Source organism: Chelonia mydas, chromosome 2, assembly GCF_015237465.2.
Source record: "Chelonia mydas isolate rCheMyd1 chromosome 2, rCheMyd1.pri.v2, whole genome shotgun sequence".
Classification (NCBI taxonomy): domain Eukaryota; kingdom Metazoa; phylum Chordata; order Testudines; family Cheloniidae; genus Chelonia; species Chelonia mydas.
This window is the reverse complement of record NC_057850.1, coordinates 165609962-165636578: the sequence shown is the minus strand read 5'-3', so window position 1 is coordinate 165636578 and position 26617 is coordinate 165609962. Positions and strand designations below refer to the sequence as shown.

The 26617-nt window shown below is 40.1% G+C and overlaps 1 protein-coding gene and 1 long non-coding RNA gene across 6 annotated transcripts in view; both read right to left on the bottom strand.

Annotated features, from left to right (window-relative positions):
- EZH2 (enhancer of zeste 2 polycomb repressive complex 2 subunit) overlaps nt 1-927 on the bottom strand; it is an 84625-nt gene extending 83698 nt beyond the window's left edge. The window contains exon 1 of one of the 5 annotated variants that reach the window (XM_037889974.2): nt 794-927. The gene's annotated coding sequence lies outside the window, so the exon portion shown is untranslated. The remainder of the gene's footprint in view (nt 1-793) is intronic. The other 4 variants (XM_037889978.2, XM_043540503.1, XM_037889976.2 and 1 more) reach the window with 4 other exon arrangements.
- A 9323-nt stretch (nt 928-10250) lies between these two features.
- On the bottom strand, nt 10251-25876 carry LOC119565348. The gene is made up of 3 exons (XR_005223938.2): nt 25725-25876; nt 15711-25211; nt 10251-14790 (listed from the first exon to the last, which is right to left on the bottom strand). It is a non-coding gene; the product is annotated as an uncharacterized LOC119565348 (long non-coding RNA).
- Nucleotides 25877-26617: the final 741 nt, after the last annotated feature.

Sequence of the window (26617 nt, the reverse complement as noted above, 5' to 3'; positions counted from 1 at the left end):
TTCAGTTACAAAGAGAAGGGGGGAGGAAAGGGGAGAATCAAAAGCAGCAACTCGTGTGAAACAGCAAAAGAAGGAACAACCCAGAAGACAGCTCAACGGCCCCCGCGTTGAACATCAGCTTCCGGGAGACTATCTAAGAGCACATGAGACTGAGGCAGACCTGCTCCAGTGCCCAAAGCTCTCCCCGTAGCAGGGAGGCCCCCTCGTTTGGGGAGGTTAATTTTATTTTCTCCCCGTCGCCTCCTCTGGGAACGAAGGATTTTGCGGCGTGTTGCAATCAGGCGAATTAAAACCTCGTTCCCCTTTTGAGGGGGACTGAAGGGGGGGCGGAGGGAAGAGTCCCCTCAGTCAAACTGCCCCTGCACCCGCAACTAGCCTGAAATCAATGGGGAGGTTTAAGGAGGAGAACAACAGACGTGCCCCCCATGCGCCCGCCCTGGTTAGGGCTTCAAAGCGGTCCCAAGCCCGCGGCTCCAGTCCCGCCTTTGTCTCAGCCGGGTCGGTCCGGGGTGGGGGGGACCCCACCGCCAGGGTGGGCAGAGCCAACTTAGACAAAGGGCGCTTCACGCTCCGTGTCTCTCTCCAGCTGTCACCGGCCGGCAGAGCGTGTCCCGCCGCCGGACGCTCCCCCCGCGGCGCCCGCCGCCACCCCCTCCTCCGGGGCGGGGTGAGTTCCCTCGCGGCTGGGCCCCCCACGCCTCCCGCCGCGGTATCAAGGGCGCCGGTTATAATAGCCACTCCCGGGTCCCGCCCGCGCGGTGCCGGTCACTCGCTGGCTCGCTCTCTCACTCACCCCCCCAACCCCCGCCGGTGCTGCTGCCGCCTCCGGGTCCCCTCTCCGCTCCTCTCTGCCTCTGGCCGCCGGATTCACCCTCCCGGACCGAGCGCCAAACCCGGCGGCCCAATCGGCATCGCGCTCATTGGAGAGAACCAAGCACCGCCCCGATTGGACGGACGTGAAGGGGCCGCCTGAGCCAATCAGCAGCGGCTAGAGGCGGTGCCGGGGGCGGGGAGTTCGCTCCCCACGTGCAGGGGGGAGGGGGGGTGGACGAGCTCTCTTTGTTCTCGCGCTGGCTCGGGGGGATGGCGAGTTTCGTGCCCCTCTCTCAAGCCTTGCGCGCCCCTCGGCCCCCCGGGGAGAGGGAATTGGGGCGCGCCGGGAGGGAGAGCCTGGAAGCCCGCACTGGCTGTGGGTGGGGAGACTGGGGGTTGCTGAGAGAGGAAGCGCTCGCGGAGCCCGGGAAGGGAGGGGCAGCCCCGTTCCGGCGCTGCTGAGAGTTTGAATCAGTTCGAAAGTGGGAGCTGTAACGGTTTTAACTGTCATGCTTCTGCGCGCGCGGGAGGGAGGCGCGGGGAGCTCAGCAGCCCCACGTCCCTCCCTGCTGCCTGTTGCTTCCCACTCCCAGGCGGGCAGTCCGGACCTTGACCCGCTCCGCCCTGCATCGATCCCAGCCCCGCCTCTGACCTTGGCTTCGCTGAACCAGTTCCCAGACCAGCTCAGCTAAACCAATTGTGGAGCCGCCCTGTAGCTCCCTGGAAAGCAGCCGGACCTGCCGTGACTGAGCCAGCGTCCAGAAGCAGCTGGCTTCCGTAAAAATGGGCCAGGCCACCCAAAACTGCACCTGTGCCATGCCTCTAGTGGGTGTGGAAATAGCCAGGCTGATCAAAAATCTGCCTACTGTAGACGGGCCCCTTACCCCCCCAGTCATCCCTGCTCTGTCCTTCACCTAAGCCATATAGATAACCACCCCTTTCTGTCTTCTGCAGGTTCTGCCCGCACCTTCTTCCATGTGGTGCTCTATGCCTGTGAACCACAGCCCACCAAGTCCTCTCCTCACATGTTAACAAAACATCACAAAAATCATAGCAGCAGCAAGATGTATAGTCCACCTCACTGCTTGATCATGTGTTTTTAATTATATCCTCTCTCACCCTATTGCCAACCCCTAGCAACTTCCAACCCCTAGCAACGCCGCTATCTTCCCCATCACTCAACTCCTAATCTGGTCGTCAGCCTTAACTTGCCCTCTCTAGATCCTCACATCCAAGCTGTGTTTAAATCTAGCTGATTCTTTCTGCATCACATCTCTAAGATACAACCTTTCCAACCCATCCACATAAGAACTTTGGGGAAGGGACTGTCTTTTTGTTCTGTGTGCATACAGTGCCTAGCACAATAGGGTCTGGCCCATGACTGGGGACCCTAGGTATTATGATAATCAAATAATAAAGAACTATAATTAAAATTCTTGTCCAGGCTCTCATCGACTCTCATCTCAATTACTGCAATATTTCTTCTCTTGACAAATACAAACTTGCTTCATTCATATCAATTCAAAATGCTGCTGTGAAGATCATGTTCCTAGCTTGGCACTTTGACCATGTCACCCCTTTCTTTGTTTCAGAGTAACAGCCGTGTTAGTCTGTATTCGCAAAAAGAAAAGGAGGACTTGTGGCACCTTAGAGACTAACCAATTTATTTGAGCATAAGCTTTCGTGAGCTACAGCTCACTTCATTGGATGCATACTGTGGAAAGTATAGAAGATCTTTTTATACACACAAAGCATGAAAAAATGGGTGTTTACCACTACAAAAGGTTTTCTGTCCCCCCACCCCACTCTCCTGTTGGTAATAGATTATCTAAAGTGATCACTCTCCTTACAATGTGTATGATAATCAAGTTGGATTTGTGCTGGAAATGGCCCAACTTGATTATCATACACATTGTAAGGAGAGTGATCACTTTAGATAAGCTATTACCAGCAGGAGAGTGGGGTGGGGGGAGAGAAAACCTTTTGTAGTGGTAAACACCCATTTTTTCATGTTTTGTGTGTATAAAAAGATCTTCTATACTTTCCACAGTATGCATCCGATGAAGTGAGCTGTAGCTCACGAAAGCTTATGCTCAGATACATTGGTTAGTCTCTAAGGTGCCACAAGTACTCCCTTTCTTTGTGTCCCTCTACTGGCTCCCCTTTTGCCATTGCAAGAAACAAGCTTCTTGTCTTCATTTTCCAAGCCCTTCATAGCCTATCACCACTAGTAATCTCTCATTCGCTTTAGGATATTTCTTAGTCAACGGTGATGACAGCAGGTGCCACATTAAGTTTCGTACCACATTGGGGTGAAGTTTGCTGCCCAGAAGATATTACCTGTGGCACTGACATCTGCAACTGCCACACTGGCTCTGCCTCCCCCCTAACCCCATGCCATGGAACCGCAACTGGCCACGCTGTTTGGCACTGGAAGCCTGCCTCCTGTTCTGCTATGCAGAGCCAGGCAGAAACTGATTTTGGGGTGTCCCCCTCCCTCTGCCCATCATGTTCCCAGGCGTGCAGAACATCCCTCTCACCCAGCCCCTACCCCGTGGAACTGCCCCCACTATGTCAACTGGGGACTGAGCAGCACACAGCCAGCCCCACAGCAGCACCCTCTTGGACATAGCCCCTACCTGCACCCTGAGCTACACACAGTCCCTAGCTACCCCCTGCCTGCGCCCTGAGCGGTTTTCAAACTTTTTCAGCTGAGCCCTCCTTTGGGTTATAAATTTGGGCACCCCCTCCCCCATTATCTGCAAAAAAAAAAAAACCTAGAATTTTCAGGTACCTCAATATTCTCCTTTAAAGAAGGAAATTGATAAACTGCAGAGGGTTCAAAGAAGAGCCACAAAAATGATTAAAGGATCAGAAAACATGACTTACAGTGATTGATCTCCTTAAGTCTATCTGTTTAGTTTAACAAAGAGACGAGTAAGGGGTGACTTGGTTACAGTCTATAACTATCTACATGGGGAACAACAAATATTTGATAATGGGCTCTTCAACTGAGTAGAGAATGGTACTATAACATGATCCAATGGCTGGAAGTTGAAGCTAGACAAATTCATACTGGAAATTTTTAACGGTGAGGGTAATTAACCATTAGAACAATTTAGTAAGGGTCTTGGTGGATTCTGTATCACTGGCAATTTTAAAACCAAGATTGGATGTTTCTCTAAAAGGTATGCTCTAGGAATTATTTTGGGAAAGTTCTATGGCCTTCTGGCCTTCCAATCTATGAAGCTATAAATCCCTTCTTAAAACTCCTTTAAGAGTTAAGAATTAAGCAGTTGATGTGCTGAGATCACAACCTATCACATTGACCAGCACTGTCTCATTGTTTTCTTGTGCTCCATTGTTTGTCTGTCTATGTCCGCCAGTTGTCTCTTGTCTTATACTTACATTGTAACAGGTTTCAGAGTAGCAGCCGTGTTAGTCTGTATTCGCAAAAAGAAAAGGAGGACTTGTGGCACCTTAGAGACTAACAAATTTATTTGAGCATAAGCTTTCGTGAGCTACAGCTCACTTCATCGGATGCATTCAGTGGAAAATACAGTGGGGAGATTTATATACATAGAGAACATGAAACCATGGGTGTTACCATACACACTATAACCAGAGTGATCACTTAAGGTGAGCTATTACCAGCAGGAGAGCGGGGCGGGTGGGGGGGGAGAGAGGGGAAGGACAGACCTTTTGTAGTGATAATCAAGGTGGGCCATTTCCAGCAGTTGACAAGAAAGTCTGAGGAACAGTGGGGGGTGGAGGTGGGGATAAACATGGGGAAATAGTTTTATTTTGTGTAATGACCCATCCACTCCCAGTCTTTATTCAAGCCTAAGTTAATTGTATCCAGTTTGCAAATTAATTTCAATTCAGCAGTCTCTCCTTGGAGCCTGTTTCTGAAGTTTTTTTGTTGAAGTATTGCCACTTTTAGGTCTGTAATCGAGTGACCAGAGAGATTGACGTGTTCTCTAACTGGTTTTTGAATGTTATAATTCTTGACGTCTGATTTGTGTCCATTTATTCTTTTACATAGAGACTGTCCAGTTTGACCAATGTACGTGGCAGAGGGGCATTGCTGGCACATGATGGCATATATCACATTGGTAGATGTGCCGGTGAACGAGCCTTTGATAGTGTGGCTGATGTGATTAGGCCCTATGATGGTGTCCCCTGAATAGATATGTGGACACAGTTGGCAACGGGCTTTGTTGCAAGGATAGGTTCCTGGGTTAGTGGTTCTGTTGTGTGGTGTGTGGTTGCTGCTGACTATTTGCTTCAGGTTGGGGGGCTGTCTGTAAGCAAGGACTGGCCTGTCTCCCAAGATCTGTGAGAGTGATGGGTCGTCCTTCAGGATAGGTTGTCGATCCTTGATGGTGCATTGGAGAAGTTTTAGTTGGGGGCTGAAGGTGATAGCTAGTGGCGTTCTGTTATTTTCTTTGTTAGGCCTGTCCTGTAGTAGGTGACTTCTGGTTACTCTTCTGGCTCTGTCAATCTGTTTCTTCAGTTCAGCAGATGGGTATTGTAGTTGTAAGAATGCTTGATAGAGATCTTGTAGGTGTTTGTCTGTCTGAGGGGTTGGAGCAAATGTGGTTGTATCGTAGAGCTTGGCTGTAGACAATGGATCCTGTGGTGTGGTCTGGATGAAAGCTGGAGGCATGTAGGTAGGAATAGCGGTCAGTAGGTTTCCGGTATAGGGTGGTGTTTATGTGACCATGGCTTATTAGCACCGTACTGTCCAGGAAGTGGATCTCTTGTATGGATTTAGGCTTGAATAAGGACTGGGAGTGGATGGGTCATTACACAAAGTAAAACTATTTCCCCATGTTTATTCCTCCCCCCACTGTTCCTCAGACTTTCTTGTCAACTGCTGGAAATGGCCCACCTTGATAATCACTACAAAAGGTTCCGCCCCCCCCCCCCCCCCCCCCCCCGCCGCCCCCCACTCTCCTGCTGGTAATAGCTCACCTTAAGTGATCACTTTCGTTACAGTGTATATGGTAACACCAATTGTTTCATGTTCTCTATGTATATAAATCTCCCCACTGTATTTTCCACTGCATGCATCCAATGAAGTGAGCTGTAGCTCACGAAAGCTTATGCTCAAATAAATTTGTTCATCTCTAAGGTGCCACAAGTAATCCTTTTCTACTTACATTGTAGACTCTTTGGGGCAGAGACTGTCTTTTTGTTCTGTTTATACGGTGGCTAGCATAATGGGGTCTTGGTCCATGTCTGGGGCTCCTAGGTGCTACTACACTAAATAATAAAAATATAATATAAAAAAATTAGGAGTCAAGCCCTCAAAAGCACAAGAGTGGTTTAGAATCATGTTTTTCTTTTAAATACTACATTTTGAGTGCTTTTTATTCGCCTTATGGCTACTGAGCCTTTAGAGTCCTTCAAATTTTCAAGTTTTGCTTTCTACAACCATGAGGGCTAGAAACGTACTTTAAAAAAAAGTCGAGTTTATCCTGCAATCACATGATTCCAGCCAGCAGTTGGGCTTTTAAGAAAAATACCAAACAGCATGAGACAGTCAATAAAATCACAAGAGCTGGCAACACTGATTTTATATTCTGTCTTTAGCTCGTTATCTTGTAGGCAGGTTTATACTAGTAGTTTACTTTAATTGTAACAACTTTTTTTTGCAAGCATAGAGTTCAACAATATTTGAACTAATTTCTTCCCATAGTAACTCATCAGTAATAGATTGCCCTATCCTTCTTTGAATTCCTGAAATAACTGACAATTTCAAAAGTCGCTGTTCAGGTTTAAAAGTATCAAAACTTTCACATTTGTAAAATGTGATCTATTTATTATTACTGGATATTAAGTTATTTAAACTACCCCAAGATGGCTGCCAAATTCAAGATGGCTACCACATTCCTTTACTGTTTAGAATGTATACTTTATTTTGATTGTCGGAATTTTATTTCATGATCACTTTAATTTTGTTTTCAGTTAGGAGGTATAAATAGTCATTACCGAATAAGCTTTAAAATAATGGATTGGAATTGGAGTAGTCATATGACTGAGTAAATTAATATTACAGAATATACACTATGAATTGGATCTCATCTCAGCACAGATTTCATTCCACCTTTCTATCTGCACTTGAATGGAATGTTTTGTGTGTCCATTACTTTTTGAAATCAGCTAGTGCTGATTGGGAAATTAAATATTACCAAACACTCTGAAAGATGTGGCTTTTTTGGGGCGGGTTGGGGGGAGTTGTTAGTTTGTTTCTGTTTTTGAAGAAAAGAATCTTTCCATTTTAATTCAGTTTTAAAGTCTTAAAATGTTTAATTGCATTGGAAAATAATTCTTTTGAAGCAGACTTTCTGATCACCCTCCCAGTCAGTTTCAAACAGCCAGCAGAATGTTGGCAGCTGTTTGTTCTGCACTCAGCAGAGCCACCCAAGTGGCTTTTTTGTTTCTAACTTATTTTCATGGTGCATGAATATCTGTTTAGCTAAGAACCTACTTCACAAAAAAGAAAACATCTACAAGACACTCACGATGTAACAATCACTAAGGAAATGTCTGACAAGAATTTGAACTTTGATATTTTGAGGAGTTATTCTTTGAATTTTAGTTTTTAAAAACTCTAATATCACGATAAAATTATGTAAAAGTAGTAAAACATGTTTAAGTTCAAAGACATTTATACATGAAATGAAAAACATGTTTAAGTTCAAAGACATTTATAAATTAAATGACAATGTCAATAAAATCAGAATCTGGAGAAAATCAGAATGGGATATGGCATTGGAATTGTTTAAAACATTTTTTTCTTGTTTCTATCAATCACATAATCAATTTTATATAAAATATTGAGCATTAAAGGGCCTGTTCCTGTTCCCCTTGACATCAATGACAAAATTCAAAATGGCTTCAATACTATCAGGATTGGGTCCAATGAAGCATCTCTGTTTATGTTTGTATATATGAATAAAATATTACTGATGAACATTGATGATTAGATATGAGGAATAAGAGAGACTTCTCAACAATGCACATAGCCATAAAAATCAACTGTTTTGAAACCAACGAAAAAAACATATTTATGATAATTTTACATAGGAGCATACAGATATCATGTCTTCACTTTTTTTTTTGTTAAGTAGCACACACCTGAGTGTAGAGGAGTACAATTTTGTAAAGCGATATTAACATCTGGAGGTACTTTCACGAAGAAATACTGTAATGTCAAAGTAAATAAAAATAATTTAAAACGTGTAGATTGTTCTCTACAGCAGTATGTTTATAATTATTCACTACTGATCTCTGCACAGAGAGGCTTAGGTAATACCTCTGTCTGGGGGAACCAGTGAGGGGACAGCCTTAGCTTGATAGAGCCATGGTTTGTTGGGGCAGGGCTAGAACACTGTTTGAATGGACTTCATGTAGTGCTTCCTGCCTGGCTAATAGGGAGCAATGTAGGCTAACTCCACCCCTGATGTGATGACTGACAGCAGGAGTATTCATACCTCATGCTATTGCTTTTATGAGGAAGCACACATTGTTTAAGTCACTGCCTTGTGGATTATGTCACCGCCCTGCTGACTGCTTTGAGACTTGGCTGTGACTTGTTACAAAGCTGAGTTTATTTATTTTCTTTTTCTGGTGGGTATATAACAAGGTGCAACCTAGTGGACTTGAAACACACTAGGTCCAGTGCTCCTGTTGAAGTTGATTGCAATCCTATCTCCCCTCAACCTTCTTTTAGTTAGGCTAAACAAGCCAAGCTCCTTGAGTCTCCTTTCATAAGAGGAGTGGAAAACTTGTCTTATGAAAGGAGACTCAAGGAGCTTGGCTTGTTTAGCCTAACTAAAAGAAGGTTGAGGGGAGATATGATTGCTCTCTATAAATATATCAGAGGGATAAATACCGGAGAGGGAGAGGAATTATTTAAGCTCAGTACCAATGTGGACACAAGAACAAATGGATATAAACTGGCCACCAGGAAGTTTAGACTTAAAATTAGACGAAGGTTTCTAACCATCAGAGGAGTGAAGTTTTGGAATAGCCTTCCAAGGGAAGCAGTGGGGGCAAAAGATCTATCTGGCCTTAAGATTAAACCCGATAAGTTTATGGAAGAGATGGTATGATGGGATAACATGGTTTTGGTAATTAAATATTCATGGTAAATAAGGCCAATGGCCTGTGATGGGATATTAGATGGGGTGGGATCTGAGTTACCCAGGAAAGAATTTTCTGTAGTATCTGGCTGGTGAATCTTGCCCATATGCTCAGGGTTTTAGTTGATCGCCATATTTGGGGTCGGGAAGGAATTTTCCTCCAGGGCAGACTGGAAGAGGCCCTGGAGGTTTTTCACCTTCCTCTGTAGCATGGGGCACGGGTCACTTGCTGGAGGATTCTCTGCTCCCCTTGAAGTCTTTAAACCACGATTTGAGGACTTCAATAGCTCAGACATAGGTGAGAGGTTTTTCACAGGAGTGGTGGGTGAAATTCTGTGGCCTGCATTGTGCAGGAGGTCAGACTAGATGATCATAATGGTCCCTTCTGGCCTAAATATCTATGAATCTATGAAAGTTCCCATTAATTCAATTGGAGTAGGATCAGGTCCACTTTGTATTTATCAACATTAACACCAGCTGCTCCCGCTTTTTATATGCAACCAAACTCTCTCTCAGGCATTCATAATAATGACATTATTTTGTACAGTAGGCAGCCTATGGGTGTAGCTATCTAAATAAGCTGTTCTGTGTATCTGTACTGCCCGGTGTTTCCCAGATACACCAATCATTCAGTTCATAGTACTGCTCTACACATTTTCTGATATGCTGGACTTTAAACATGTCAATTTACATCTCAGGCTGCAAAAGTGAATCTTCCCTGTGAAGTTATTGGTCACTTTTTCAGAAACTGGTGTTTTGTAATTCTATTAAATCAATAAACTATCAATGACAACTTGAGCAATAAGATTCCGTGGCCCAAATCTGGCAATCAAATCCATACGAATTCACTGAGACTCTGCACTCATGGATGTGTTTGTCTGTGTAGAACTGATGGCAGGATTGGGGCCTAAACCAATAACCAAATTATCTTAATCCAATCCACCACTATCATGTTTACAAGGTGAAAGGCAGTGTACATTCTTTCTCCTCCCACACAACCCCAACCTCTACTTGTTTTTATAATCTTCAAATCATTTAAAAAAAATCTTTATTTCATTAAGTGTACTAAATTTGGTAATCAATATTAGTAATATACTTTTTATAAGTGAAAGTTTAAAAAAATTATCAATTTCAAAATCAATTTTCTTTTACAAAATAATGTTTCTGTTTCAAATGTTTTTCCATTCAAATGTTACTTGGTATTATTTTCCCTAAAGGAAATGCAACCTTATATATAGTTTCAAAAGTTAATTCTGTATCTTCTATATTTTCACAGACCGCATGTTTTTCTTTAGAAGTTAATTTAATAATCATAATTGTACAGTTATGTTTTTTCCAGACACAATGTACAAACATATTTTTAGTCACAATAACATTTAGTTTAGATTAAAAGAATTTAAAACCAAGACAACTAAAGACTCATGGGACGGCACAGTGTGTGTTCACTGAATTGATCATCATACTGGGAAAGTAAAACACAACTAAAAAATCAAGCACAGACATACCCTGTGTCTGTGTGGGCCAACTCCAGAATACTCAGAGATTTAAGGGTGCCGTACACAGAGGAAGAAAATAAAAGGTACAGTGATTACATAACTAATGCACTACAGGTTTTTAATGTGGTGTTACATCAGAATTCCCACCTGTCCATGCAATTTGAGGGCCTGAGTCTCATGCTGTAGCTGACATCACAAGCAGCTAGTTCTGAGTTTTCCAATGGGATTAATTTAATCCCCTAGTGATATACAAGCTATTGGGCCTCTAAATGATTACTTGTCTCATATAACATATTTTATACAGAAAATTTAGCAGACAGGCCAAGATGCTTTCAGTATCCTGGACCAGTTCACCTCTAGGCTCTTGTACAGAGAGTTCAGAGAAATTTTAACTACAAAACCTTCTGTTGGAGGAAAAGGGTTGCACAACAAAGGTGAAACTGAGAGCAATACACAGAAATTCACTCTAAAATTAAGGTGCTGCAGCAAATAAAGGATAATAGATTTTTGGTTTAAAATGATGGGATTTAAAAGAAAACTCCAGTATTTTTGCTTCTGATTTAAGAATCACTTCAACTTGTAACAAAAACAATGGAGCTGAATTCACTTTCAAATTAATATTGTTAATATATAAGAGATAAAGCTTACTGGGTAGGGTCATGCATTTCAAGGTGTGAAAGGAAAAAATTGACTCCCACCCATTTTAATTAGGAAATGATTTGGCTTTAAAAGCTGTATGCAGGTAATTTTCTAAAATGTTTTAAGTAAGCTTTTTAAAGTATGTGTAGTTTTGTTTTGAAAGGATCTCTTGCTGTTTATTTTGCAGTCTCATGGATTCTTGAATTTGTAGAACAAAAATAACCCATTCTTTTGAAAACTAGCCTTCATCTCATCTCCTTGTCCCACATACCTGCAGTTTGCAGACACAGACTGAACCAGTGTATTTTGTGAATTGCCCCCAGTGGTTTATTAACATGAAAGTTTAAGGATCAGGATTTAAATGTCAGGAATTGTTCCTTACTAGCAAAAATATTCAGCAAATGTGCCTATCTAGTAAAGTTGGATGTTCCATTCCTTGAAAAGGATGTGCAACCTTCAAAGATGCAAATGGTTGTTCCATCAGATCTTTGATTGTTGGCCTCCCTTCAGCCTGGGGGAACCAAATCTAGATAAAGAGGGCTGGACTGTGGTGACAAGGGTCAAATTACTCTTTCAGTTAGGAGCCAGGGGGCCAGGATTAAAAAATTCAAAAACAGACTCCAAGGAGAGACTGCTGAATTGGAATTAATTTGCAAACTGGATACAATTAATTTAGGCTTGAATAGAGACTGGGAGTGGATGGGTCATTACACAAAGTAAAACTATTTCCCCATGAAGAAAAGGAGTACTTGTGGCACTTTAGAGACTAACCAATTTATTTGAGCATAAGCTTTCCCCATGTTTATTCCCTCCTCCACCCCCCACTGTTCCTCAGACGTTCTTGTCAACTGCTGGAAATGGGCCACCTTGATTATCACTACAAAAGGTTCCCGCCCCCCCTCGACTCTCCTTTTCTTTTTGCGAATACAGACTAACAGGGCTGCTACTCTGAAAGCTGTACCTCTCTGGGTTTCCTCACTATGGGACATACTTCACTTTTATCCCACACAGCCCCATTGGCCTGGTCTGCACTTATCCTTTTTCTGAAAAAAATTCCCACTGTTGTTGCCAGTGGCAGCAATATTGAGAACACTAGTGTTGACTAGGCATTGGTGCCCACCAGCTTTTTAACTACCATGATGTCTAGACCTGCTCGAGAGCTTTTTATTATTGTAAACTATTCTAGATTGATGTTATGGGAAACATATGTATGTTAAATATTTTACCTCTGCTTCATTTCATTTTTTCTTCTTAAGCTAAATACTCCAGTGCAACATTTTTCTGATCCTAAGCCAAAATCTTTCCTCTGATCTATCTTCGAATTTTTCAGTAAATTGAACAGCTGGCAGTGTTTTTTCCCCCTGCATCTTATGATCTGACAACATTTTGCCATTCTCAGAAAAGCAGGGATCTTCAACTTTGCACGTCCTCCAGGTTTGGAATGGCAGATCTCCAGAAAAGGGACAGGACTTGGTAAACAAAAGGTGATTTAGCAAAATGCTGATGTTCTTGATATGCTACCATTTTTCCAATTGGATTTGGTCTTGATTTTGGATGCTTTAATCTATGCTGCTAACTTTGAAGAGAGGAACTCTTTTGAATCTTCTTAGGTATATGTGTAGATGAAAGGGCTATCTGACTGCATAGGTAAAATTTATCCTTAGGGTATGTGTAAGATTAGTTCCAAATTAAAACTTCATGGCTTGTGCTCTCATCTCTTCTGATGAGTATCTTTTCGTTTCCTACCTACTGGTAAACACAGGATGAGATTTTACTAATGTATAAAGGAGAAAAAAAAGGACAGGTACCAGAGATAAACAAAGTACAATTTGAGAATTTTCCACTTAAAAATGTATTTCCACTGATTTTAGAGAAGTAGGGATTATTGGTCTCTGTGTTATATTGATTGGTAAACAACAGGGAATGTTCTCACATTTATCTCCTAAGTAAAGAGGTATGTATTTGCTATTATCTCGTCAATAAAACTATGTTTGTTACTATTAGATAGGATGCATATTTACCTGTCATAGCACTGGCCATCTTATTAACTCTTAATGGTTGAAGAAACATCAACATTCTTCTGAGAGGCGAGGCCCCCAACAACAATTCTAAAACCCTGTTACATGATAGCGAAGACAGGACAGCATTTACATTATATTAAACCTGTTGTTTTTTTAAAGTAATTCATTTCTTCATTCTAACTATTCTCTAGTCTACTTGAATCTAGTTCTGTGGTTTATCATCAGTTGTTGAGATCCTGGAGTGATTAGAAAACAGGACTGGGAGTCCAGATCTGCTCTTGGTTCTTCTTCTGACTTGCTTTGTGACATCTGGCAACTACACTTCTCTGCGCCTCAATTTCCCCATTTTTAAAATGAGGATCATACTTATGGATATGAAGTTAGGCTTAATGAATGTTTGTAAAGTGCTTTGAGATCCTTAGAAATGAAAGATATTATTTGAGAGATAACTGCTGTCACAATAAATTCTAATTGTTATTACATGTAAAATAATGACATGACTAGCAAGACCATTCTGTATCTGAATGCTTGAATGACATGTTGGAGTAGAGTGACATCCAATGAAGTGAGCTGTAGCTCACGAAAGCTTATGCTCAAATAAATTGGTTAGTCTCTAAGGTGCCACAAGTACTCCTTTTCTTTTTGCAGAGAACATAGTAGGGGTTAAAGCATGCCATATTTGTCCTGGGTGGTCAAATATGTGGACAGAGTAACCCTACCCACAGCTGGGTCTACTAAAATAGCTCTTTAGATAACAAAGGGCACTCTGCCAGGTCAGTAAAATGACATAGCAAGCAAATGTTTGTATTTGTGTAATTCTTGCAGATCTGGCTGTAAGTGACACTAGAAATATATCACAGTGTAACTTGCTTACATGCACCCAGTGTGTGCCCTGACCACATTGCAGTCAATTTGAAATAGACTCGCTTCTAATAAACAAAAATAAGTACAAATCTGAACAATTCTTAAATGTCAATATGAATTAATTTTCTCTCTCAGTTTTCCTGCAAGGCTGAATTTATACGATAAGAGAAGGACTGGATTGTTTAGGGGGTTGGTAGTGGGTTATTCACTTGCAGTTCATTGGTGAGCTGTAGCTCACGAAAGCTTATGCTCAAATAAATTGGTTAGTTTCTAAGGTGCCACAAGTACTCCTTTTCTTTTTATTGGTGTGAATGCAGACAGGATTGATAATAAGGAAGAGGTGCTAGCATTTGACAGCTGTCCATTGTCCTATATGATATCAGGCCAATACTACCTCAGCTGAAATAAGCTATCACTCTTGTTGACATTCCCAGAGGAGAGGCCCAAAAGGCCCAGAGACTTAGGCTATGTCTTAGCACTCCTGCCGACAACACGGTGTTCACACTGACACTTGTCGTGGCAAAACTTTTGTCTTTCAGGGGAGGAGGGGAGGTATTTAACACCTCTGAAAGATAAAAGTTTTGTCGTTCAATTGCAGTGTAGACATAGCCTTACTTTCTCACCATAAAGGTGACTTCTCTAAAACTCAGTTGAAACATTGGTGTGGCAATATTCAGTATAGAGGAGTCTTGTATTGATGCTGTTTATGCTATGGATGAATAGAACACATTTTTGGCACTGTGGATCGATTATCTTTCCTGTGTGCTGTGCTGTGTTTTGCTGAGAAACCATGTGGAGGCATATCTGAAAGTAAATAAAGATTTTATTAAACCTGAAACTCATGTTACACATCAAGGACTGTTGCAGCTCACAGATACCTCATAAGTCACAAAGAAAGAACATACAATTATCCCTATGTACCCAAACCAGCATGTGGAGGATACCACATAAAAAGCACAAAATTAACTTAATTATACTTGGTAAACTGAGGCCTTTGTTTTTCTCTTTTTTTAAAACACACTGGGAAATTATATCCAAAAATAAACAAGCAAAATCCTACATTAATGCAGAGCTACAGTCAGGAAATGCAAAAGTTAATGTTCCTGTGTGAACTCTACCACATTGAACAGAGGCAGTCTTTTCCATTCCTGTTTTTCTTGTTAGGTGCCGATCTTTCACATTTGTTTAAAATTCCAGGTGCTCCTCAATTTTTAAAACAATATTTTAAGAGTTCTCACAAGCTTATTGAGCTGCTCTTATTATGAGAACTAGAATTAGAACTCTGCATAATAGTAAGCTAAAACTCAATAAATCATTTGCTATATTTGTGTGGCTCAATGTGTACCATAAAACATACCAGATGTACAATGTGGCCAAGTTAATGTTACTGTAGAGACTTAATATTTGCATTTCCTGGCTGTTGACATCCTGGCATTAGTGAATTCCAGACCTACTAGAAGCTGTGGGATTTGTTCCAAATGTATCTGACATTGGTTAATAGTCCCAAATTAATAACTCCCAGGAAGTTATTAATCTAAAGAGAATTCCCTGTGCTTCTGTCATTAAGTAGTTGCTCTATTGATATATTTCTAAAAGTTACGAAAATATCTGACTTAATTAACATTCAGTTCTTCATTACATATTTACTGGCATTTCATAAGCTATAGTCTGCACAAGTTTGCATATAAGGGAAGATACAAATAAAAGTTTTAGGCCATATTTACCTTTGATTTAAGTGGTGCCAATTCTTTTGAAGCCAGTGCTGTTACACCAAGGTAGAATTTGGTCCCTGAGATCTTATACTCTGCCTGGTATATAAATTAGGACTGAATACATTTGATCCAGTAAGTAATAATCAAAGGACCTTCACCTAAATTAAATGTTTTTTATCATGGGGAAATATTCTTCTGTATTCAAGACAGGATAGTACATTAGACTACATGAAAATATCGTATTATGATAAATGTGTAAGAGTAAGAAGTGCTGGTAAATTACTCAATTGTATTTCCTGGTCCCGCTCACCTGACTCAAGTCAGGGTCACAAAGGATCACATCCACTGAGTTCGGTGGTTACTATTATACCTAAGATCAAAAATTGATTCTGACCATTTCAGTTGCGACAGCAGTCCTTAAGCTGAGTGACAGCTTTTAACTGACACTGCTATAATAAATGTGTCCATAGAATCATTATACTTCAAATTAGTTAACTTTGTAGATGTATCTTTAGGGCTGGTTGAATAATGAAAAAAGTGATTTGTGAATATAATGGTGAATTTGGTTAGCTGTTATTTGTGGTCTTATAATTCATTGTTCATAGCCAATGGATGTTTGTGAAAATGTTTGCAAATCTTAAAAGTTTCCCTGATTACTCAGCTGGAAATTTGTGCCAGAAGCACATTAATCACTATTTATGTGTCATCTTCTTGTTTAAAATGATTCAGTCATCCAATCAGGGAGCATAAACTCTGCCGTGATCACCCTCTGGGACCACAAGTCTCACTGATTCTGCTCTCAGAAATCTACCTAAAAGGCAAAGTTTGTTTGATAAGGCTTTCTTAGGGGATGGCTCAGGAATAGACTGGAATCATCTCCCACAGCAACTACCACAACCAATTCAAAAGCAGGGTGCATTTTTTCAATCTCATTTTCCCTAAGGGAAAAAAAATACATAACACATGAATTTATTTTAAAAATACAAACAAAACCTCCACCCACACTATCAATACAATTTTCCCTGGAGAAGAGGGGATTAGAGGGGAATGGAGATCAACCTTTAGTCCCTTTATTGAATTTCCTGATTCTGGAAGGTGTTCAGATAACATGCTGATGAGCACAATATAAGAAACTGCCTGTGGTAAATTGAGAAAACACCCACACATGGATAATTGTTACCAGGATGATAAGAATAAAAAATAGAATTACAACAGTTATAGTTTATTAATGTGAACAAAAATAATTAGGTATGATTGAGAAAATACAGATGCATGTTCAACTAATATGCTGTATTAGGCCCAATCATGTAAACCCTATTAGGCATAGTGTGTCATAGTAAGGGTTTGCAGGATCACAGACCCTTAGGAGTTTAAAATATTAGGTTTCTAGGCTTCTTTTCCTGTTACCTAGTAATTTAAAATTCTGTTTGTGAACGTGAAAGAAGATGAGGACAGGTGGAAATCTGTTCTGTAAGCTGTCATCTGAAATTAATTGATTTTGTTTTGTTCAGAGTTGTTCTTTTTTTTGCCTGTGTAAAGCAAGCATAATTTAAATATCTATTTTTTCTTTAAAACTTTAAACAGGAACTACATAGCAGGCTGTGAAAACAACTGAGGAAGCTGAACCCACTAAAAATGGCCCTGTTGTAGTTGTGATAGGTTCCCCCTGGGGTGCCACTTGGACCTGGGATACCACTGAGCCCACCTAACCTACCAGCCTGGGTTCCCTTTCACACTGTGGTGCAGTGATAAATTGCCAGGCTCTCCACGCTTGCTCTTTCACCAGCATACACACTGATAGGGACACACCCAACTGCAGCTTTACACACAGATGCTGAGATCAGCTCTGCATGGGAAGGCTCAGCTAAGGCACCTCCCAGTTGCTAAGGCACGCACCCGCCTCTGGAGTGTAAACCCAAAATTGTACTGTCTTGCGCTTCACAGAGAACTCTATAGCGTAAACTCATGAAATTCACCTCACTGTGGAGAGAGATATGCAACAGCTTTCTGCCCCAAGTTATAATTTCCACACACACTGGTTTTAGACAAAACAAAACAAGTTTATTAACTACAAAAGATAGATTTGAAGTGATTAGAAGTGATAGCAAACAGATCAAAGCAGATTACTTTAGTAAATAAACAAAATTGCAAACTGAGTTTAACACACTAAATATGTAGGATATGAATTAGCAAATTCTCATCCTGAGTGATAAACAGGCTGGCAGATTCTTAAGACACAAGCTGGCTTTTCCAGGTTTTCATACACAGACTAAAAATCCCTCTAGCCTGGGACCTTCACTTCCCACAGTTCAGTCCTTGCACCTCAGGTGTTTCCAGGTGTGCTCTTGTAGGGAGAGTGAGGTACCATCATGCTGTCATTGTCCCCCTTTTATTTCTTCTTCCCACTTGCTGGAAAGCTCTTTTGCTCTGACCTAGGTCAAATAGTTCCCATTGTGTACTGCTATCTCTGGGAAGTTTCTATTGTACACAGTTCCTGGGGTAATCCTTGTGCTTGTGTGCATTTCCTCAATCAGCTGTTAATATTGTTTGGCCTTTTTACTGTTGTACCCGAAAAGCTGCTTGTGGGTGTTTTCAACCACACAATATGTTTCAGTAACACAGACATAGTCAAACTTTATAACTTCGCATATGATGGTAGCACATACAGTCCAACGAGATATTACTGTCTAGCAGATCAAGACTTTTAGAATGATACCTCACAAGGCATACTTTGTAGAAAACATATCCTAATTACATGACAGTGGTGAATATTGGGGTGCCAGGGTGTCACAGTAGTCTCTTGAACTAAATCTGTATTTTTGTGAGTTTGAGTTCATTTAATGTCAGGGCATGCCTGCAGCTATGTCGCTGTAGCACTATAGTGTAGATGGAAAGAGTTTTTCTATCGATGAAGGTAATCCACCTCTTCAAGAGGCAGTTGCTAGGTTCTTCCATTGACCTAGCCGCATCTACACCAAGAGTTAGGTCAGCTTAACTACAGCTCTCAAGGGTGTGAATTTTTCACACTCCTGAGCGACATAACTAGGTCAATCTAAATTTTAAGTGTAAACCACGCCTCAGACATAGCACTGAGTTGTGATCCTACCTCTCAACCTGCCAATGCCCAAGTGCGAGATGCAACATATGGCAAAGATCCAGAATGGGGAAAATGCAAAACTTTAGTCAATGCAGGGAAAATAACGTGATTCCTTCCCTAAGTGTAAGTGACTCTTTCTGTAACCTTAGTTACACGATTTTTCCTTCTGACATAAATAATTTTCAGGAATAAAAGTGAAGGGACACCAAATATGTGATAAGGAGCTGGTTTTGTGACCAATGAGTGATGTCCCTTGAAATGAAAGACATTTGAGAGGTATGGTGTGATGACATGTAGGTTGTGACAATCACCTAGAAGAGCTGTACATTCTGGGTTTCTTCCTACTCAGCAGTTCAGAGGGAGGAATCTGGGTTCGTGAAACAGATGTTGCATTTGTTTTTCTAGGTGCATTGAATTCAATGGGAGTTTCCCATGCATAGTGATTACAAAATTGGACATTTTGGTCCATATCTTCAAAGCTGTGTAGGCACCCAACTCCTATTAAATCAATGGGAATTACATGCCTCAATACCTCTGAGAATTTTGTTATAAATTAGAGCCAACACCTCTATAGCTTCATCTGCCCGTACTCTGTAACACATTAAAAAGGCACCTATTTCATGAGACTAAAGTCTGCATTTCTATCATCAGTCCTCTTTATAAAGTGTAACCCATCCATAAAATTTGCTCAGGGCTGAAACTTGACATACAAGGTCTCTACTCTGAAACTCATCTTAGAAGAGCAATATAATTTGAATTATAGGGGTCCAAAAAGTACATTGATAAGTTAAAGACACTGAGACAAATCCTGAGAGGCACTGTGCCTCTGCATCTGTATTTGAAGTCATCATGTCTCAGGATTTTGCACATCATTTATATATTCTTTAATTCAATAACTCTTTACATTTTTCAATAATTTTTTCCAAACAATATTATGGATTAGTTGCTTTTAAAATATTTTTTGGATGAAAGAAATCAACTGAGGTGTAAGGTTTAAAAAACAGCAAACACACCAGAGATACTATAAAAACACATTTCTTGATACTTTGTAGGGATTTTTATACTATATGACCATTACATTTCATTTTATCCAAGCACTCTTATGGTTTATTGGCTAAATAAAGTGTCTCTATAAAGGTTTATCTAGCTGTATTCACATTAGATGTTTGAACTGCTCCCAAGAAGATCTTCCAATTAAACAAAGAAAATAAGTGTTACATAACATTATAAATAGATACAGAAGGTTTACTTAAAAATAATTTGTGGTTTAGCAACTGCACTTGTTTACCTTAGTCACTTCTTACCAGAGTCACCATTCCCACACACATTCATACACACACGTTTTGTCACCAAGGGAGGAGGGGGAATATAATTCTCATTAAAAATAAATAAAAATTAAGGTACCAATCCGAGCTTAAATTGTTCACTACTGATTTTGAAATGCATGTTTTTACCAGACGATATGGAATTATAGGTGCTGACTTTTATTTTTCCCTGGGGGGTACTCTACCCCCACTCCACCCTCAGGCCTTGCCCCCACTCCACCTCTTTCCCAAGGTCCTGTCCTCGCACTGCCTTTTCCTGCCCCTGCTCCAGCCCCTCCCCAAGGCCCCCATCTGCCCATGGCTCGCGGCTCTCTGCCCTCCCGCAAGGCCTTTCCCGAACCGCCGAGCAGCTGATCGTTGACTGCCACAACAGCTGTGGCTGGCGGGTGCTGAGCACCCTCAATTTTTTTTCTGTTGGTGCTCCAGCCCTGGAACACCCACAGAGTCACCACCTATGTATGGAATGGTACACTTACAAAGGGCCTGATTCAGCAATCCTTACTCAAATGAGAGATCCAGTTGATTTGAATCAGAATACTCAAGTGAGTAAGGTTTGCAAGTAAAGGCTCAGAATTACTAATATCGTTTATTGAGGTACTTATTTTATTTGACTCATTGTCCTTAGTTGTCAGCTGTTTCTCTCTGATTTTGTTTTATATGTAACAGATTTTTTAAAAAAAGTTCTACTCACAGATACATTAATCCATAGTCAGAGCTGTTCCAGTCATGCAACAAAAAATATTACCCTTTCAAACTTGCCTAGGGATCTTCGTGAAGATACTTAGGAACTACTATTCTGGGCTAGCAAGTAAATAATGTACTTCAACAAGTTCACAATTATGTGCTTACATAGTGGTCTGTAACAGCCATCAAAGAATAAATACCAATTACTTTATTACCAAATATTCTAATACACTTCTAAAAATGTAATTAAATACATAATAGATCATAATGGCTTGGAAGAGTTGGGGTTACAGCTGGTGTCAATTAATTTTTCTGATGATTTTAAAAATATATGTATATCCTATTGTAAAACAAAGTTGCATGAAAGTCTATCAATTTATGCTGAAATGCTGTCTAGAACAAGTATAGGGTGGTAGATATAATTTTAGGATTAAACAAATTTATGGTGCTCTTCTGAATATATTTCCCCTAGTTCTTGTGGGCTTAAGTCAAACCCTTCCAGTTATCTTCACGTACTTTTATTGTGGCTATCACACAATCCAGGAATATGATAGTTATGTATTTAAGCTTTGAAGGCCAGATTCAGATGTTATTTAAACTGGTTGAAATCTTCTCTTCTCCGCTGACCCTAAATTGTTTAGTACTAAATACTACAGAACAAGTAGTTTTGTAATCTAGATTTGTGTGTGGATGCAAGTCCTATTTATTTTAAGCCCAATTATATAAAAAAAACCCACACTATCATATCTTAATGCTATAGACCATTGGTGGGCAACCTGTGGGCCATCAAGGTAATCCGCTGGCGGGCTGCGAGACAGTTTGTTTACACTGACCAATGGTGGGCCGCAGGTTGCCCACAACTGCTATGGACTCTGATTCAGAAAACCACTTAAGTATAGCTCTTAAGAATAGAACAAAATATATACGTGTGTGTGTGTTTGTGGACTCTGGAGTTTTATCACTCACTTCAGAGCACAGGGCCAGGATTGGTTGATGCATTCAATCAGGCCTTAACCTTTCTTTGCTAAGAAAGCCTACTTCCCTATATAAAACTAATGAAAATGTAACCCCCCTCCACCTCACCCCTAACCCACATATGTCCTCTGGAATGTGAAATCATCCACTCTGTAAGTATGTCTACACTACACAGCTTTTAGAGACAGGGCTGTGTCACTAAAGCCATGCTGCTAAAAGTCGTACAGCGTAGCCGCTGTTTGTTGGCCCTCCTGCGGACAACGCACTGTTCACACCGACGCTTTCGCAGCAAAACTTTTGTCTTTCAGGCTTTTTTTATTTTTTAACACCTCTGAAAGACAAAAGTTTACAACTGCCAGTGTAAACACAGCCTGTATTGTGAAAGTGACTAGAACCGGACAAAATCACAACACAGCAGAGCACAAAATGTTGCATTCACAGCTGTATGGTATTGATTTTTTATTTTAAATATTGCAAGAATTAAAATGTTTTTGTCCTTATGCTCACAAGTCAGGCAGATGATAATGTATTTGTTTAACTAATCATTGAAACAGGTCTCTTGTATGTAAAATTACTTAAACATAAGAATATTTAACTACATAATCAGCCTGACTTCTAATTTAATATAAGGGCAAATATACTGTAATCCTTTTATTGACAGAAATGGATTTGTGTTGGCTTACATGGCCAGTAAATATGGCCCATTGAAAATGGAGAGGACTTGTGCATATTTTAAGTGTGAAATTCACCCTAGTGCAGAGAACCCACAAGCCCTAGGGACCATTAAAGCTCAAATTAAGGGCTTAAATGATGCACAGGATCTTGTGCAGCCATTTGAGGAGAATTTCACCTTGTGTGAATAGAGATTAAGAAATGAACTGCTGTAGTTTGCGGTTGAAAAGCTCAGATTTTTGTCTGTGTTTTTTTAAAGTGCACGTAGCGCACCTGGAAGATGCTGAAGGGTGAAGTTTTCCATCCACAGAACAAAAACAGTATAGATTCCTCTGTCCTGGCTTCACCATTGTGCCTCAGTCATGGAGGGGCTTCTCTACAGGCTTTGAAGCTAATGTAATCTTTATGCTTATTCAATCTTTGGCCTCACTTCATTTGCTGAGAGGTCCAAGGTAGGTGCACAGTGTGGTCTTTTTTATTTCTTTTGTGATGTGGATCTCTGCCTATTATGAGTTTAATGGAGACCATCGAGTCATTTTTCATACATCAGCAATCAACCATAAAATAGGTAACAACTTTCAGTCACTGCCAAGCTGCATTCAGACCAATTCATGGAAGTCAGAGGTCCACCGTTCAATTCCAGCCCTTCCTTAATACTTTTAATACTTGATGACACAATAGGGTAAGTGACTGTGACGCAGGAGACCTGGGTGTTGGTCTTCACTTTCCTGTGTGGTAGTGGAACCAACTCACCTCACCCCTCTTATGCCTCAGTTTCTCCATTTATTGAGGCTAATGATACTTATATACCTTTTTTAAGCACTTGAAGACCCTTGTATGATGCCACTCTATATAAGTGAGAAGTATTATTATTATCCTATTATGATTTTTTTATATTACTTTAAAGCAATACCATACGTCTGTCCCACAAAGACCAAAGTAAAAAACCAAATGTGCACAGGCATCTATACTTCACTTCTCGGTTGCTCAATTTTTCTTACTGCGGGCAGCAAATATCTAATTTCAGTTATTTCTTCTGATCAAAATCAGAATAATTAAACTTCAGAAAAATCACTCATTTCATATTAGTTGGTTGGGCCTCATCGGGTTTTCCTGCTATTGTTGTCTACAGGAAGGTAGAGTGGTATTTTATAGGGTATTCCCTCTGGATTATGTAGTGTTTTAAATGAGTGCAGGAAGTCAATGAAAGTTATGAAATAGGAATAATACAACAAGGACAAATAAACATAAAACATTGCTGGGGTCAAAATACTGGGTTAAAATTATGTCAATGTTATTTTATATTCTGAATTCCCATAAAACAAGCAAAAATGTTAGGTAAATGCACTGATTTGAAGACAAGGGATTTTGTTTTGAAAAATCATAATATCACAAAACACCTAAATTGAAAATACCTGTATTATTAATGACATTTTTATATTATAAATAGATACTATTTTACGTGTGCTTATAAAATGTTACCTTCCTACACAACACATCTGCTCTATCTCTGACTCTTACCCACTTGCTTTGCTGACTAAAACAAATTCTTAGTCCTGTTGGCACTGCAGAACCAGCTCAGTTAATTTCTATTCAGGCTTGTGAATCATCAACAGAATTGTCAGCTAAATTCTAATTGAGAATCTTTATTACTAGTGATGGTGTCTGAGGCAGAAAGACTCCAGCTTCATTGTCAGATCACAGATTGCACTGCTAGCTGGTGACAGGGTAGCTACAGAGGTGAACAGAGATGCTTTACTGAGTTTGAATGGAGAGAAATTTGGGGTGTAGCTTGCAGCATTTTCTTTCTCCTGGTGGTGGTGGGTGGAGTACCATTGTAATTTGTATAGGAGATTGTTTGCCCTCTTGGACACCACAATCTAGTACAAAAATATGCAGTTGCTATGGAGGAAGGAGTTGTATAAAGGCCATCCAAAATCCCCAAGTAAGGGAAAGCCTTGCCAACCCTATTTTAGCCTGAGGAAAACCAGAGTCATTGTCTTAAGGGGGTTAAGAGAGTACACCTGGCATAAGTTCAGGGGAACAGAAGACTAAAAGAGCCCATGCTCACCGAAGTCTCTGGTGGCCTCTACATAGAAAATCCCAAATCCTGTGTACCCCTAGTTCCTGTTGATTTCATGGAAATTAATTACAGAGCTGCAATTAATATCTATACAGAAACTCAACTGTTAAAAGTAAAAGAGCCCAAGCTTTTAAATGAATGTGTTCTCCGTCCTGTGAAGTATTAAGGTTCCATCCTGATCTACTGAAGCTCAGTCTTGACTTTCAATGCTAATTAATGGACTTATATAGTGTACTATCATTTCAAGTAGGCGCTGTATATTACATTAGTATACTAGCATAGCGTAACTATACTTAATGTATGATGTATCAATACTGTATCTATACTCTTTGACCCCACAAAGCAAACTAATGACTTTATTGCATTGTAATCCAGTGAACATCCCAAAGTTACATTTTTGGTAACTTTTCCCCATTCCCTATCAAAAATGATTTTATAAATCTATTTGAAAGTTGTGTAACTAGAAATACACAGTACCAAAGCTAGGGTCACCATTAATAAAGCTGTTACCTTTTCTTCCTTTTCTGCATTTGTATCCCTCATGACTCTTCTACGCTCTCCTCCCTTTGTCTGTTATCTTACCCTTTTACTACTTTTCCTATGTGTCTCCTTTCCGAATTTTCTTCCATTACATGATTCACCATTTCTTTTTAATCACTCCTCTTGCAGTGTCACACCTGCAATGATGGGGGAAATTGAGTTATGCCTTGTTCCTCACACAAAAGCTTGACCCAAAGAGCTGGCTTCAGCATGAAACTTACTAGGGTCAGACCATCTATATTTTACCATATTTAGAGATGGGCTTAAGTTGCCAACTAGAGATCCAGATCTGAATTTCAAATATTAAAAAGTTGGGAATATTTGGAACCTAGGTTTTGGTTTAAACCTCTCTCTAATGTGTTTGACTTTTTAGAAAACATTGTGTAATAAATTATTTGTAAAAAAGTAGGCAATGGATCATAAAAAGACATTAAAATAATGTTACAGCTCTAACTTAAAAATAAAAAGCCATGATATACAATAATAAGGATGAAGATCTTTTCTTAACACATGCTGTTGCGTCTTATGCTTTATGCTCTTTAGAAGTCTGCATGCAGTAAGAGATCACCCTCTATGTTCTTCAAGGCTTAGGCAAAAATGCGGGGGAGTAACATTTTTGTAGTTTCATATTCAAAATATAATATACTCACTTATATTTAAAGAAAATAAAGCTGGAGTATTTCATCTTTGTTACCATCTCTGAATTGGTATGGCTCATATAATAGTCTCTCTGGCATAACCTCACCCTTAGAACGACCGAACAGCTACCGTCCAAAGTCTTCATTGTTGTGAAACTTTCAGCTGGTTTTGCTTTCATTTTAAAATATTCATTGCCCATAATGCACTAGTAGATAAATAAAGCTCAAAATATGCTAGGTACTTTATATCATTTCAACTAATATAATTTTAGAGTCAGTAGTGTGCCCTTTTTTTCCATTACATTACGGCTGGAAACCACAGTTGAGTTTTCTCTCATGAGTGGGAGCAGCATTGCAAAGTATCCCCTAACCATAAAATGTCAGCAAAATGAGTGTCATATATAGAGATTAAATCAGCCAGGAATATAGTTGGTCCGCTAGTAGTGGGTTACCATCATGTCTTGATCTCCCTCCCACTGCTGCCCTTGACTAACTATTTCATTTTAAGAGTTTTCTTTCTTTCTTTCTTTCTTTCTTTCTGTGTGAGTGAAATCAATATGTGAAACATGGGTGTCATTTAAAACAAACCAACCCTTTCCATTATTAAAAGGAAAAGGCTGACTCTGAGCTAATGCTCAACAGACAGAAGAAAATTCTCAAGCATTGTTTTTACTGGGATGTGTTGAAGCAGATATGTTAAGCTCTGGCTCATCTACAAGGTATTAATGGCAACTGCTGCACCCTGGGGCAAACATTACAACATTCTTGCTAAATTGGTATATATATTGCAAAATTATCTGACTTTAAGTTACTGATTCATACATACAGCTTCAGTTCCACTTTAATGAAGATCTTCCCCTTAACAGTTCACCCAATGATCTTGTTAATCTGCTAGTTGCGGCCTC